Source organism: Dioscorea cayenensis, unplaced genomic scaffold, assembly GCF_009730915.1.
Source record: "Dioscorea cayenensis subsp. rotundata cultivar TDr96_F1 unplaced genomic scaffold, TDr96_F1_v2_PseudoChromosome.rev07_lg8_w22 25.fasta BLBR01000038.1, whole genome shotgun sequence".
Taxonomy (NCBI): Eukaryota; Viridiplantae; Streptophyta; class Magnoliopsida; order Dioscoreales; family Dioscoreaceae; genus Dioscorea; species Dioscorea cayenensis.
Genome location: NW_024086429.1, coordinates 29,121 through 45,055, shown reverse-complemented (window position 1 = coordinate 45,055; position 15,935 = coordinate 29,121).

The window sequence follows — 15,935 nt, the reverse complement described above, 5'->3', positions numbered from 1 at the left end:
ACATCTTGTCACACAAATCACTATTCATATTTTGCTTAGTTAAGAAACAATTTAAGTATTTTTACTCTCTACTCCCTGTGGATACGATACCCACTCACCTGGGATTTTATTACTTTGACAAACCCGTGCACTTGCTGGACATACGCAAGGGGCGTTATCAGTCACCCTCAATCTCGGCTGGCTCTAGTGTGAGCATGCTTATCACATAAACTCCATCTTTATAGCGTCGAATCATGCCCATGAGTCGCATAGTCTCCAAGCTGAGTGGTGTGGGTATAATCATCTTCTAGGCCCCTCTAACAGCGCCCAGTAGACCTATGCCAATGATGAGTGTAGTAATGTAAGGGTCAGAAAAGAGGACACCTATCCTAGCATACTGTCCTTAATGCCGTAAATACTCTGCCAGGATATGCCCTAGATGAATTGGCATGCTCTGAACCATCGAGTAGAGGTACAACATCTATTGCCAGCTCAGTACACCTGTGCTGTTACCACGGACATTCACTGACCTGCTCAGAATGTCATAAATGTAGAGACATGCAAGTCGGGAAAGACACTTGGCCTTGGACATCTTGGGCTCATAATGTCCCCTGTCCACACGATTGCTCTGTCATCGCGCTCACAGACATCAAAAATGGTGGGGTAATCTGTAGGAAGGTGCTCATACTCCTCTATGGCAATGAAGTCCTCATTATATAACACGAGTCTAACCGAAAACTGCATTCATCATATGCTTTGATTTGCCATTCATCAAGTTCATTGAGATGTAACATTTTCTGTTCCCCCAACTTGCTCAAATCAAAATTCATAGCTTTGATTACCCAGTATGCTTTATGCTCTAACTCCACAGGCAAATGACAGGATTTTCCATACACCAAATTGTAGGGAGTAGTCCCTATTGTGGTTTTGTATGCTGTTCTATGAGCCCAAAGTGTGTCATCTAACCATTCAAACCAATCTCACTTCCCTTGTTCTACGGACTTAGTTAAAATCCTCTTGAGCTCCATATTTGTATCTTCCACTTGTCCAGTCATTTGCGCTGATAGGGGGTAGCAAGATGATGATGTACTCCATAGTGCTTCAACACTTTCTCAAGTTGTGTGTTATAAAAATTGGTTCTTCGATCGCTAATGATGATTCATGGAGTCCCAAATCGAGTGAAGAGCCTCTTTAGAAATTTCACCACATTTCTTGCATCATTAGCTGGAAGAGCTTGAGAATACATCCATTTAGAAACATAGTCAATTGCCACCAAAATATATTGATTACCATTAGAATTCGGGAATGGTCCCATGAAGTCAATTTCCTAAACATCGAACACCTCGCAGTACTGCATCGGATTCTAAGGCATTTCATCCCTTCGCGATAGGTTTCCAACCCTTTGACAACTATCACAACGAAGAACAAACTGATGAACATCCTGGAATAAGGTTGGCCAATAGAAACCAGTGTCCAAAACATTCTCAGCAGTTCTGTTCGAAGCATAATACCCTCCAACAGGACCCAAATGACAATGCACAATAATGCTCCAATCTTCCTTCTTAGAGACACATCTGCGAACCACATGGTCTGCACAAATATGGAATAGGTAGTGATCATCCCAAAAATAGTTCTTCAAGTCACTGAAAAACTTTTTCTTTTGTTGAGAACTAAGGCCTTGCTTCAGTACCTTTCCTAATAAATAATTTGCAAAATCCGTGAACCATGGAGTATCTTCTGACTCTGACTCCTTTATTACATACAGATGTTCCTCGGGGAAGGAATCATTGATTTCCTTGCTTGCCGATTCTTGCCCCTCACACCCTTCTAATCTTGAAAGATGATATGCACCCACATTTTCAGTTTCTTTCTTATCTTTTATTTCCATATCAAATTCTTGTAACAATAAGATCCGAGTAATTAATCTTGGCTTTGTGTCGGCCTTGTTCATGAGATAACGGAGTGCCGAGTGATCAGTAAATACTATGACCCTAGATAAAATGAGGTATGGCCTAAACTTGTCAAAAGCAAACACCACTGCTAACAAATACTTTTCGGTGGTTGTATAATTCTCTTGGGCACCTGTGGGAGTCTTGCTGGCTTAATAAATTGGTCAAAACTGCTTGTTTTTCCTCTGTCCCCAAAAACCACTCCCACAACAGTAATCATTTTTGCGTCACACATGAGCTCAAAGGGATTCATTCCGATCTAGTATAGTCAAAATCGGTGCTTGCACTAATCGCTCCTTCACAGAAATTGAATGCACTCGACGACTGACTATCCCCAAAATCAAAAGGGGCATCTTTTTCTAGGAGTTTGGTCAAAGGTTGCGTGATCTTCGAAAAGTCCTTGATAAACCTTATGTAAAAACCTGTATGCCCCAATAAACTGTGGATCCCTTTAACATTTGTAGGTGAAGGAAGCTTTTCAATGACCTCAATCTTTGCCCTATCCATCTCCATACTTGCTCGAGAAATCTTATGTCCAAGGACAATACCTTCTTGGACCATAAAATGACATTTCTCCCAATTTAAAACGAGGTTGTTTTCTTCACACCTCACCATTGTTCTCTCCAAGTTCTTCAAGCATATGTCGAAAAAGTCCCCGAATACTGAAAAATCATCCATGAACACCTCCATAATATCTTCCAAAAGATCATCAAAAATGGCTGTCATACAGCGTTGAAATGTTGCTGGTGCATTACACAACCCAAAAGGCATTCTTCGATAAGAAAAAGTGCCGTAAGGGCAAGTAAATGTGGTCTTCTCCTGATCTGCTGGAGCTATGGGGATTTGAAAGTATCCCGACATGCCATCAAGGAAGCAATAAAATTGATGCCCTGCCAATCGTTCTAGCATCTGATCGATAAATGGTAATGGGAAATGATCTTTTTGAGTGGCATCATTTAATCTTCTATAATCAATGTAGACTTGCCATCCTGTAACCGTCCTGGTTGGAATCAATTCATTCTTTTCATTTCTCACCACTGTTATTCCCCCTTTCTTCGGAACCACTTGAGTTGGATTCACCCATGCACTATCAGATATAGGGTAGATAATTCCTGCATCCAAGAGCTTCACCACCTCCGCCTTGACGACTTCTTTCATGTTCGGATTTAACCTCCGCTGAGGTTGAATCACCGATTTGTAATCATCTTCTATTAAGATTTTATGAGTACAGAATGATGGATTTATGCCCTTAATGTCGGAGATCTTTTACACAATAGCTGATGTATGCCTTTTCAACATGCTAATAAGCCTTCCCTTTTGATCCTCCGACAAGTTTGCGGCTATAATCACTGGGAGTTTAGATTCTTCCATCAGGAAGGCATACTCTAAATGTGCCGGTAAGGTTTTAAGCTCAAGTTCTGGTGGTTCATCAATCGAAGGGCGAAACCTGCTTTCCTTCAATTCATCAATCTCCTCAAGATCCTTCGCCTCATGTTTGCAATCATTCTCCCTTCTTCTACTTGTAAATGTGTTCTGGTGTGGTCTTCTATGGCAAATAAAGCTTCCATTCCACAACTCTCACCTCCTGACATCGAGACACCCAAAGAGAAAAGTTCATGCTTTTGTTCATGATAAGATGAATCAAATTAGCTAGGACCTCTCTAGACTTTCCTCTAAGTGATCATTCCTTGATCCCAATGCCGATCTCTCATACTGATCTAACACATTATTTAATTCATAGTTTTGTTCTTGAATTCTGGCAATATAATCTTCAACTGATTCTTCTATGGGCGGTTGAATATTATACATTTCTTCTAAGAAATGACACAGTGTATGCCGTACTACAAACAATTGAACCTTTTATTTTGCATTGTGAACTATTCCTGTGATAGTGTCAAATAACTCGGGTATTTCAATCATTTCTGTAACCAAAAGACAGAGACAAAATCAGAACAATGATAGAATTAGGAAATATGAAATAGAATGAATAAATGAATAGCTAAGAAAAACAAATTGCAAAGTATCTCTAAATGCCTACTCCCCGGAAACGGCGCCAAAAACTTGACACGTCCGAATATGCGTGTACAATGCAAGTGCACGGGTGTCGAAGTAATAATCCCAGATGAGTGGGTATCGTATCCACAGAGAGTAGGGAATAAAGACACTTAAATTGTTTCTTAACTAATGTGGAAGATGAATAAAGATATGTGTGACAAGATTCAATTCTCAAGGGTAAAAATAACAAGAAAGAGAGCACAAGTAAAGGAGAAGGTAAGGCAATCGATAAAGATAGGGTACCCGGGTATTGTTCCACCTAGGATATTTGTTTCAAGTGCAAGAAACCTCTATTATGCTTCCTAATTAATGCAATAGTGAGTCATGGAAATTCTTAATTATATAGTCCCAAATCTAAGGTCAACCATGCCTAACTCTATACATGTTCCGGAGGAGAAATTGAACAATCTCAACACATCCCACTCGTATAGAATTGCAATGAGCTTTATGGATTCCAAATGATAAACCCTATTCCTATGTATAGACCTAACCCTTTGATCCAGGTGAAAGATCCCTAGCCACAATTAAGCCCTAGATGCTAAAATCACTTCAACGCTTCATTCCGTTGCACTCGCAACTAAGCCCCAGCGTTAGGTCATCCCTTAGCCCATTCACTCTACTATGGTTGCAAAGAACTCTTGGAACGTGGAGGTAGGATAGATCATACTAGAGGGGAAAGGGGACACTCCGCTACCTCTCGACTCACACTCTCAATCCTCTCCAATCTAGCTTTGTTTAACTCTCATGGTGTGTCACTCACTCACAAGAGTTACCAAGAAGAACTCTCAACCCTAGTGTCACTCTAGGGGAGTATTTATACAATCAAACATACAAGATTGGAACTCCCAATAAATATCAATTAATTGAAAGCATAATAAAGAGATTCAATAAAACGAATACATCCTAGGATTCACAAATACCCATGTACCCACTAGGGGTTTAGCTCTACATGGAACTAGATACAATCAATGAAATTAAATGTAAAAACAAAGTATCCATAGAAAAACTCCTCGTTAGTCATGGTGATAGTCTTGTGGAGAGTCCTCTACTCATCGCAAGGTCTGTTTGTCCGGCCTAGGATACACCTCGCCGGATCGGTGCCGATGAAAGTTGTCCCACTAACTTTCTTCCAAATGGCGCTCGATGTTGGAGCCGTAGAACCTCTCCAAAGCCCTAGCCAATACCTCTTAAAATCCTAGCCGCAACCTTCTCTCAAGTTGGGGAAAAGATGGAAAAAAGAATGCTGAAATCGGCTTTTAAAGGGCTGGAATCGGGAATCCACAAGCCCGTGTGAGCCCCTGTGGATTTTTCACATGGGCGTGTGGAATTTCCACACGATCGTGTGGATTCTCTGTTTTCCTGTTTTCTCGACCGGCTGTGAACAATGCTGGTACAGTATTCTTGCCACAGTTTTTCTACAGTACCCTACTATAATACCGGCCCAAAATACTCCCTATCCATGCTTTCATCGAGATAACGCAAATGGGCACACGTTTACGTCGTGGATCACTTTGCTTCTTCAATAACAGATATGTTGATGGAGATCTTGTTCTATATGCACAAGTTGGAATGCTTGAATGTGACTGCCCTTGTGCCTCTCCAAATAGTTATACTAACTTGAATACGAAGAGGTTGGCACACATTCCCGCATCTCGAACCCAACATATGTCTTTGCGTTTGAACCTTAGCAAGATTTCATCCAAATTGGTGCATTTACGACCCATATTGGCTTTTTTCTTTCATATTCGGCCTCACAACCCTAACTGTATGAAAGTAACATAAATACACACATATTAGCGTTAAAACCAGAGAAAAGTAATGCTCAACACAAGGAAAGAACACTTCATATTCTTATCGCACAAGCACTTATCAAAATTGCTAAAGTGTTTTGCTATAGTAATCTGCTACAGTACTCCGGTAAAAACACTCCCGAATCCACTTTTCATCGAGGCAATATAAACAAGCACACGTTTATGTCATAGATCGCATCGCTTCTTAATTAAACGGGTTCATTGGTGAGGATTTTGCTAACAATGCACAAGTCGAGATACGCAAATGTGACTGCCCTTGTGCCCTTCCAAATCATTGTAATTGCTTGAATACATGGAGGTTGGCACACATTCATATATCTTTGAGCCCAACTTGTGTCTTCGTGTTTGTTCCTTCCAAGATTTCATCAAATAGTACATTCACGATCTACTTTTGGCTTCTTTTCTTAAAACATATCTTCACAACCCTACCTGCACAAAAGAACACAAATACACATTTATTTGTGCTTAAACCTGATAAAAGTAATGTTCATTGTAGGGAATGAACACTTCACATTCTTATGACACAAGCACTTGTCAGGTTTGATGCCCGTTTTGCGCTTAATCATCTATTATTTTCTTTGTAGGGCATAAGGAAGCCAAGGAGAACAAGAAGATATAATTTAGGTGAAAAGAGAAAAAAACAAGAATTTCATACCAGCCCCATACTACCCAGTATGGGGGCCGTATGCACTGTAGTAGCGGAATGATTTGTAGTTGTCTGCCCAGATTTCCATACTACCCAGTATACAGGGTCGTATGGAGGCCATATGCACCCCGTATGAAACACGAATCTAGGGTTTTTGAGTGCTATATGACCCCCATACGACCCCTATACGGCCCATTTTTCATGGGGGGTATAAATACTGACTTTTAGGGTAGAACAAGGGACTTTTTTGGGCATATTTTGAGAAACCACTTGAGAGGCTTTGAGCGACCTTGGGAAGTAGAAGAAGAGCAAGGAAGCTAAGAGATCATTCAAGGCCAAGGTCCAAGACTCTCAAGGCAAGAAGGCAACATAATTCAAGGGGAGATCTACCATGATTTGAAGGAAGGAGCCCCCCCGCTAGAGGAAGCGTCATTCGGCATTCCTTTGGCAGGGAAAGCATCATTCGGCACATTTTCTACCTCCTCCTTCACTATTTCATCTAGGGAGTGTCATTCATGCTTTTATTTTGTGTTTCACTTGATTTTATTGCTTTTTGTGGGATGATGACACACTAGACCCTCAAGGGCACTGGGTGTTGGTGAACCTTGGGGGGTTTTATCATGTATTTTGGATGATTACTTGTTAATTCCATGCTTGGGTAATTTTGAGATTTAATGCATTGTTGTTTCATGCTAAGTGCTACACTAAGGAGAAATCCGTAGCTCTTTTATGAGTGATGCATGTAGATGTGACTTGCTCGCATGTATTAGATCATGAATGCATTAGAAGGGGATACTTGTATCATCACGTCGAGAAATTGGGTGTTGGTAGCCCTCCATGTTAGGTTAAGCAGAAAAAGAGTAGGTTTACTCCTATTTTAGATTTCCTTATGCTTAATGCAATCGTAGGAATGTAGATTTGGAAGAAATTCCTATCTATGTTCATATGGGATTAGGGTTCAATCACCGAGAAATTGGGGTTGTTCTAATCTAGAAATCTCTTGGTCCATTTTACCCTTGCATCTTTTAATCATCATCCATGTTTCATGATAACTCCTCAAGGGGATCCACATCCATAGGCCTTTGCATTACATTGAATTTCTTGCTTGCTGATTGCTTGTTCTCTCTAATTTGTTGGAAATCTTGTTTTAGTTTTAATTTTTTCTAGTAGAGTAAATTCCATCACTTAAGATCTTAGGCTAGATAATAGTTCAAGAAGGAGTAATAGGAGATCCTTAGCCCTGAGGAATACGCTCCTCGTGTCTTCACACGAGGTATTACTTGGCGATCCCGTACACTTGCAGGGAAGTAGTCAAGTTTTTGGCGTCGTTGCCGGGGAATCTTGAAGGAATTCTAGGAAACTTTTAGATTATTACTCTAGCCATTTCATTCTTTACTCATTTTTTTTGTTATTTTTCTTTTCCTTAGATGGTGTGGTGAACTTGATCTTCGCCCTCATCAAAGTCTTTTTGGTGGAGAAGAAAATCCTTGAACAAAGATGAGCTTGAAACCCTAGAAGCTGGAGTTAAAAAGGCAAATTTCGGGCTTGACACAGTCTAAGCATGGTCATACTTAGACCGTGCTATCTCGTTGAGATTTTTGAGTGAATCGGCTAAGTGCTCACCCAAAAGAATCAGGGAGAGGGGCATGGTCGTGCAACGCCTGTGCTTTGCCAATACATGATCGTGCTTCCCTACTTTGATATAAACTATCTTCAGACTGGAATAATCACGGGGAAGAGCACGGTCGTGCCAAGATCATGTTTGGCCTGAGAACAACACCCTGATTGAATAATCTCTGGGTCATCCCTCAGGCTGGGATAATCAGTCAGATAGAACATGATCATGCTCTATGACACGACCGAATATGCTTGTTAACCGCAAGTACACGGGTTTCAAAGTAATAAATCCCAGATGAGTGAGTATCGTATCCACAAGGAATTGTGAATAGAAACACAGCGATTGCTTTCTAACTATGATGAGAATAAATCGATGGTATGATGAATGAGATTTATATAAAAGAGATAAAAAGAAATAAGAGAGAGAGGTAATTGAACCCTAATCTCATACGAACATAGATAGGAATTTCTTCCAACCACATTCCTATGATTGTATTAAGTACAAGGTAATCTCACTTAGAGCAAGTGTTTTACTCTTCTTCAGCTTATAACATACATGGAGGGCTACCAAACACTGGACAAGCGTGATGGATACAAGTATCCCCTTCTAATCCAATCATGATCTAATACATGTGAGCAAGTCACATCTTATATGTACCACTCATAAAAGAGCTACTTGGATTTGTCCTTAGGTGTAGTACCCTAGCATGAAAGTGGAATGGATTAAATCTCAAATTACCCAAGCATGGAATTAATAAGTCATCATCCAAAATAGAGGATAAACCCCTGTTCACCAACACACGGCTGCCTCAGTCTAGTGTTTCATCATCCCACAACAAGCAATACAATCAAGTGAAACACAAAAGCAGCATATATTAATTCCCTAGATGAAATGGTGGAGGAGGAGGTAGAATATATGCCAATGATGCTTCCCCGCCAAAGGGAATGTCGAATGACACTTCCTCTAGCCATGATCTCCCATTTCAAATAGTGGTAGATCTCCCTTGAATGATGTTGCCTTTCTTGCCTTGAGGGTCTCTCACCTAGGCCTTGGAATGATCCCTAGCTTCCGTCTTCTTCTCCCTTCCAAGGTCCCCCCAAGCCCATCAAGTGGTCTCCAAAATAAGCTCAAAATAGTAAACTCTTGTTCTGTCTTAAAGTCAAAGAGATTTATACCCCGACAACATATGGGCTGTATAGGGGTCATATGGGGTCGATAGCACGCGAAACCCTTGATCTCAAGATTAATACGGTGCACACCCTCCATACGACCAGACAATCGGGTAGTATGGAACCGGGCGCACAACTCCAAATCATTCTCTCACAAGGCATACGCCCCTATACCAGTATGGGGGTGGTATGAAATTTCGCTTTCTTGTCTTTTCACCCAAATGATATCTCTTGTTCTCCATGGCTTCCTTATGCCCCATAAAGTTTCATTAATATACTGCTTAAAACAGGCATCAAAACCTCATAAAAATACATACAAAGTGAATACGATGAGCATATGAAAACACCTACTTAGACACTTATCAAATCACATTGACGAAGATCTAGCTATAGTATTTCATGTCGAACACGTGAGTGTGGATCAACAGGCCTCTCCACTTGAGTATTCGCTACACAACAGAGGATGCCATAATAACCACATGTATTTGGAGTTAACAACTTGTGTCTTCACATTTGTTCCATCCAACAACTTCATCAACAAAAATGCATCCACAATCTACTTTTTGGTTCCTTTCTTCCACTATTGTCTCTAGGACCCTACATGCACAAAAAGAACACAAATACACATACAAAAAGTGATAAAAATCTGAGAAAAATTAATGCTTAATATAAGAAAAATACTCAGTATTACTAATACACAAGCATTTATCAAACTCCCCCACCCTTAAGCTTTTGCTTATCCTCAAGAAAAAATAAAATGTTAAAACATATAAGAAGGAAAATTGAAAGTGCTTGGCCTTAGGTTCACCAAAAGTATGTAAGGGAAACATTCTACAAGTAAGGGAAATTTTCAATACTGAATAAGAAAAAAAATCAATGCTCTAGCTAAAAACTCTAATAAAAAAAAGGCAACAACCCGAAATCGTGTAAGTGTGTGTAAACTCACTCAAGTCAACCCAACGTATACTCCTCAAAACTCTAAGTGAGAGGGACTTAATTATGTACAAAAAGAAAATAAAGAGACGGTAGTAGCTTCACACATCCTCTAAGGTAGCCCTTTCCTAAGCGGCTGCTAAGGTGGCTTTCACACTTTCAAGGAGGTAGCTCTTTCTACCGGGTGTAGCCTCATCCCCATGGGATAACTCCCCCTAGGGGACCTTCACTCATCCCATGAGATAGCTCTTTCTATCATTAGGGTATAACTAGTATCCGACTTTTGAGAATATCTTCATACTTCATAGGTGGTAGTTCTTTCCACCCCCGATGCACAAACATAAGATTTTTTCTTTTTCTTCATTCAACCATTTTTTCAAAGAAATTAAAACAAGAAACAAACTAAAATAGTCCCTTAAACATTGAACTTGAATTTCCACAAGGTTTAATGAGTGAGTAGTGCAACAAGTGTCAATGGGCAAAAATTCCTAAAAATTCAACTAAAACTAGAGCATAAGAACATTCAATGTTAAAAATTCTCCTAAACTTAAGAATACAATTATTACAATTAAGATGAACCGCCATTGGCTACATGAGCATGAACAATGAAAGCATAAGTATAGAATATGTGTAACATGAACTCTCCCCAACACTTAAGATGTACATTGCCCTCAATGTACGCATGCAAGCACAATAAAAAGTATAACAATGAAAAGCACGTGTGGAGATGAGCAATTGAAACAATACTTCCCTGAATTCCTACTGGTGCATTTGATGGATCTATATTCATTGAGAGTTGAGTTCCAATTGGTTATGGAGCACACACGGCAATGTGAATATCACATTGACTGTGTCTATGACTATTCCTCAAATTCTAGACTCACAAGACTATCTGCACGTATACACAAGGGAGTTTAGTGAAGCTCAACAAAAACAAAATAACTTGTGTCTATAAAGATATACCAATGAAATATAACTCGAAACAACTGAAAATAAAAGATAAACTCAGAAGGAGATCCTTTCTGAGTAGTACAAGTGCAAATAGATACAGAAATGAAATATGAAAACATAAAGACAAGTAAAGATAAATAAAGATGCCTCAAGTGACAATGTCCTACTATGCTATATTTGCTCCTATTGGTGACAAAGATGGTACTGCTGGTGGAGCAACTGGTGTTGGTGGTGATGCTAGGGGTGCTGGAGGAGTCCGGGGTCTCATCATAAAGGGAGAGGTCGCGTCTCGCTCGAGAATCTATTGTAAGATGTCGAGATGGGCCATCACCTCTGTATGGTTCGTGGCCTCTGTCCCGCGAACCTTAGCTAGATCTTCCTGTAGTACCCTTACAGCACTCTCGAGCCACTCGAAACGATCATGGGCTCGAGTCAGAGAGAAGATGCATACTGGAGGTAGCTCCTGTGCTGCGGGGGATACCTTGGTCTCCATCTACACCTGTTGTGGCTCTTGTGTCGACTGAGACACCTCTGCTTCATCACCCTCGACCTTGACTAGCTCTGGTAGGGGCATGTTCATCACATAAACCCCATCTCTATACCTCCTGATCATACCCATCAGTCACACCGTCTCGAGACCGAAGGAAAATGGTACAATAATCTTCTCTGTTCCTCGAATGGCGCCCAGAAGACCTATCACCATGATAAGTCTCGTAATGTAGGGACCTGAGAAGAGGACGCCAACTGTCGCATATTGCTCTTAGTGTATCACAGGTACTCTACTAATATGTGCCCCAAGTGAATCGGCTGACTCTGTACCATGGAATATAAGTATAGAAGGTCCTGCTGGCTCAGGACTCTGGTACTGTCACCACGGCCGTTCACTGACCTGCTTAGAATGGTGTGAAGGTAACGGTATACTGGCCGAGAAAGGCACATGGCCTTGGACACCCCCGGCTTGTACTGTCCCTGGCCATATAGTGCTCTGTAAGCACGTCGAGGAGTCAAACTACTAGGATAATCAGTCAGTAACTACTCATACTCCTTAGTGTCGATGTAGGTCTTGTCGTATAACCCTAGCCGAATTGAAAACTAAGTCACGCTCATGCTGTGATACTGACCGAACGTACGGAACTGAATAATGTCTATACTATCAAAACTGTTATACGATGGGTCAAACTCAAATAACGCCAAAACCTCTAGCGTCAGCATGCGAATACCCGGCTCTCTGATCAACAGTAAACGGCGCCAACTACCCACCGACGAAAGCGCGTCGACCACATCAGCCATGTGATCTGCAAGCAGGATCTCCCTCATAGCACTCAGATCCGGGAAAAAGGATTGGTCGAACTTGAGCTTCGCCAATCTCTCAAAACGAGCCTGATGTTGAAGAATCACAAACTCCATATGCTTCGACTTAGGAGAATGCTCACGTGGACGCTTGTCGCCTTGATTCTTTGATCTGGGGACCATATCTGTAAGAATTGAATAAGAATCAATCAAATTATCTTAAAAACCATATTCTACAGAAATCCACACGGCCGTGTGGAAATTCCACATGCCTGTGTGGCTCTACTAGCAATGAGAACTGCACGGCCACTATGCCAAAATCCAAATATACATCAAAAGTACACTTGAAATTCTTTCTAAAAGCTTGCATCAACTATTTAAATATGAAATCAAAGCAACAATCACCAGTTTAAGCAAAATAAATCAAGTTGGTGAAGAAAAAGGGAAAGAGGGCATACCGATGAAATATAACTAGAAAAACTTGAAACTGACTGGAAAACTCAAATACAATCCCTCTAAATCGACAGTGAAAGGTCGGGAACGTGAATAGATGCATTCTTTGAGTGTTTGGGAGTTATAAATCGAAGAGATACGAGTGGGTTTTAAAGAAAATTCGCATCTCTTAGCGTTTTGTGCATCCACATGGGCATGCAGAAATCCCACATGGCTGTGTGACTCCTCAGGGGCATCACAAGGGCAAACACACACCCCTGTATGCTCTGGGGATAGCTCAAGTTGTCTCTAAATGCATCCACACGAGCGTGTGGAAATTTTCCACGCCCTTGTACCCGACCCACAGGGGTACCCACACGCCGCTGTGGCCTCTTTATCCAACCAAGAAATTGACTAAGTGTTCCACATACCCTTGTGGAAATTCCATACGGGCATGTGGATACTCACAGGAGCACTAACAAGGGTACTCACACGCCCCTGTGTGCTCTCAGGATGGAAGAGAACTCTTTGCAGAGTTTTACACAAGCGTGTGGAAATTACCCACGCCTGTGTGTAGTTCATAGTGTCATCCATAGCGGTGTTCACACGCCCCTATGTCATCTCGAGATAAAGTTTGAGAACTCTTCAAAGAAACACACGCCCGTGTGGAAATTACCCATGGGAGTGTGACCATCACAAGGCCACTCACAGGGGTATTCACACGCCCTTATGTACTCTCGGGATGAGCTCTGAATGGAAACACACGCTCGTGTGGAAATTCCACACGGTTGTGTGTCTTCTCTGGATGACTTAGAAAAAATTATAGACTCTACAGAAAATTTCTGCACACACACAGAGCCTACCTATATTATGAAAAACTGACCAAAAAATCATGGAAAACACACACAGAACCAAGAAACTATGCCAATCAGAATTAGGCACACGAAAACACCAATGATACATGAGAAAAACACAGCAATAACATGTAAAAGATCAAAACACCAACACTCAAGCTCTTATTTATGCAAGTACTAAACTAAAACCTAGAAAAAAGTAAAGACTTGGGTTGCCTCCCATGAAACGCTTGTTTAAGGTCACTAAGCTTGACGTACCTGACCTTACCTTACCAGAGCTCATGGATGAAATTTGCCCTGTTACCTACAACTTGAAAGCACGATGCACACAATTGTTTCAAGTTAGAGGAAAAGTTGTCAAGCTTTTTACCACACAAGGGTTCATCACCCTTACTCCATACACACATAGTCCCACTAGCATTGGGCCATTTCTGTGACGTCTCCTTGCTCTTTTCATCTTTTAGACCATTCTCTTCATGATCCCAGATAAGTGTCTAAATGTACATATTTGAGTGTATGTATTTGTTACCTCTAGCATGTATTTTCATTAGAATTGATGCCCGTTTTGTGCTTAATCGTGTGTTATTTGCTTTGCAGGGCATGGGAACACCATGGATGACACGAGGATATGATTCGGGTGAAAAAGAGAAGAAAACCAGGGCGCGGTACTGTAGGGGCATTCACTGTAGCATCGACACTGTAGCACCTGGAGAGTTTCAAGTCAGGATTTGGATCATGGCATACGGCCTCAATGCTGCCCGGTATAGAGCCCGGGATGATCACTATAGCTATAATAGAAGATATTTACTTGATAGAGTTTGCCTACCCCAAATAGTATCAATGTTGAGCTCCATAGCGAGTGGTATAGCACTCATGATGGGGGCCATAGGGAGTGGTATAGCACTCGGGATGGAGGCCATTAAGAGGGCCATAGGGAGTGGTATAGCACTCGGGATGGAGGCCATCAAGGGGGTATGATGAGTGGTATATAGAGGGATTTTTGGAGAAAGATTGGGGACTTTTTGGCTGGACATCTTGGAGACTCTAGGGCAGACTTTTGAGGGGTTTTTGGCAGCCATCACTTGGAGGAAGGAGAGAAACGAAGACACCATTCTTTGGGAGAGTTTGGCTTGAAGCTTGGGAAGATCAAGAGCTTGAACTTAAAGGGGAAGCCCCACCATCAAAGGAGGAGAAGCATTCTGCATCTCTAGGGCTAGAAGAAGCATCATTCGGCCGACATTCTCTCTCCTCTTCATCATTCGGACTAGGGAGTGTCATTTATGCATTTACTTCTTGCTTTTGTTGTGTTTGAGTTACTTATTTCTATGATGGCACACTAGACCCCCAAGGTCGCCGGATGTAGGTGAACCTTGGGGGGTTCATCTTGTATTTTGGATGCTACATTTATATTTGATATGCATTGGTGTGATTTATGATTTGGCTCATTGTGTTTCATGCCTAGAACTATTATGTGGAGAAATCCTTAGTTCTTGTTGGAGTTGTACATGTAGACGTGACCTACTCGCGTGTACTAGATCGTTAATGAGCTAATAGGGGTATTTGTTGACCAACATGCCGAGAAATTGGGTGTAGGTAGCCCCTCCGAACCACATCATATAATCGGTCGACTAGATAGTGCCGTTTAGGGGGAAGTAATAGAAGCTCTTGGGACCCCAGGGAAAAAGACCCTCTCGTGTGTGCATGAGAGATATTACTTGATGACCCATGCGCTTGCGGATCACCAATCAAGCATCATGAGGAACCATGCACGGTTGACCCACGGCGCCAAAAACTTGATGATTGCCCCTTGCGTCAGTCCCGCAAGTGCACGGGGTCATCAAAGTAATAAGCCCAGATAAATGGGTATCGTATTCACAGAGAGTAGGGAGTAAAGACACTTAAATTGTTTCTTAACTATGTGAAAGATGAATATTGATATGTATGACAAGATATCAAATAACAAAAGTAAAAAGCAACAAGAAAGAGAGCACAAGTAAAGGAGAAGGTAATGCAATCGATATAAATGGGGTACCCGGATATTGTTCCACCTAGGACAATTATTTCTAGTGCAAGAACCCTCTATTATACTTCCGAACTAATGCAATAGCGAGTCATGGAGATCCTTTAATACATGGTCCCAAATCTAAGGTCAACCATGCCTAACTCTATACATGTCCAGGAGGAGAAATTGAATAACCTCTCAACCTCGCACTCGTATAGAATTGCAATGAGTTCTAGGGATTCCAAG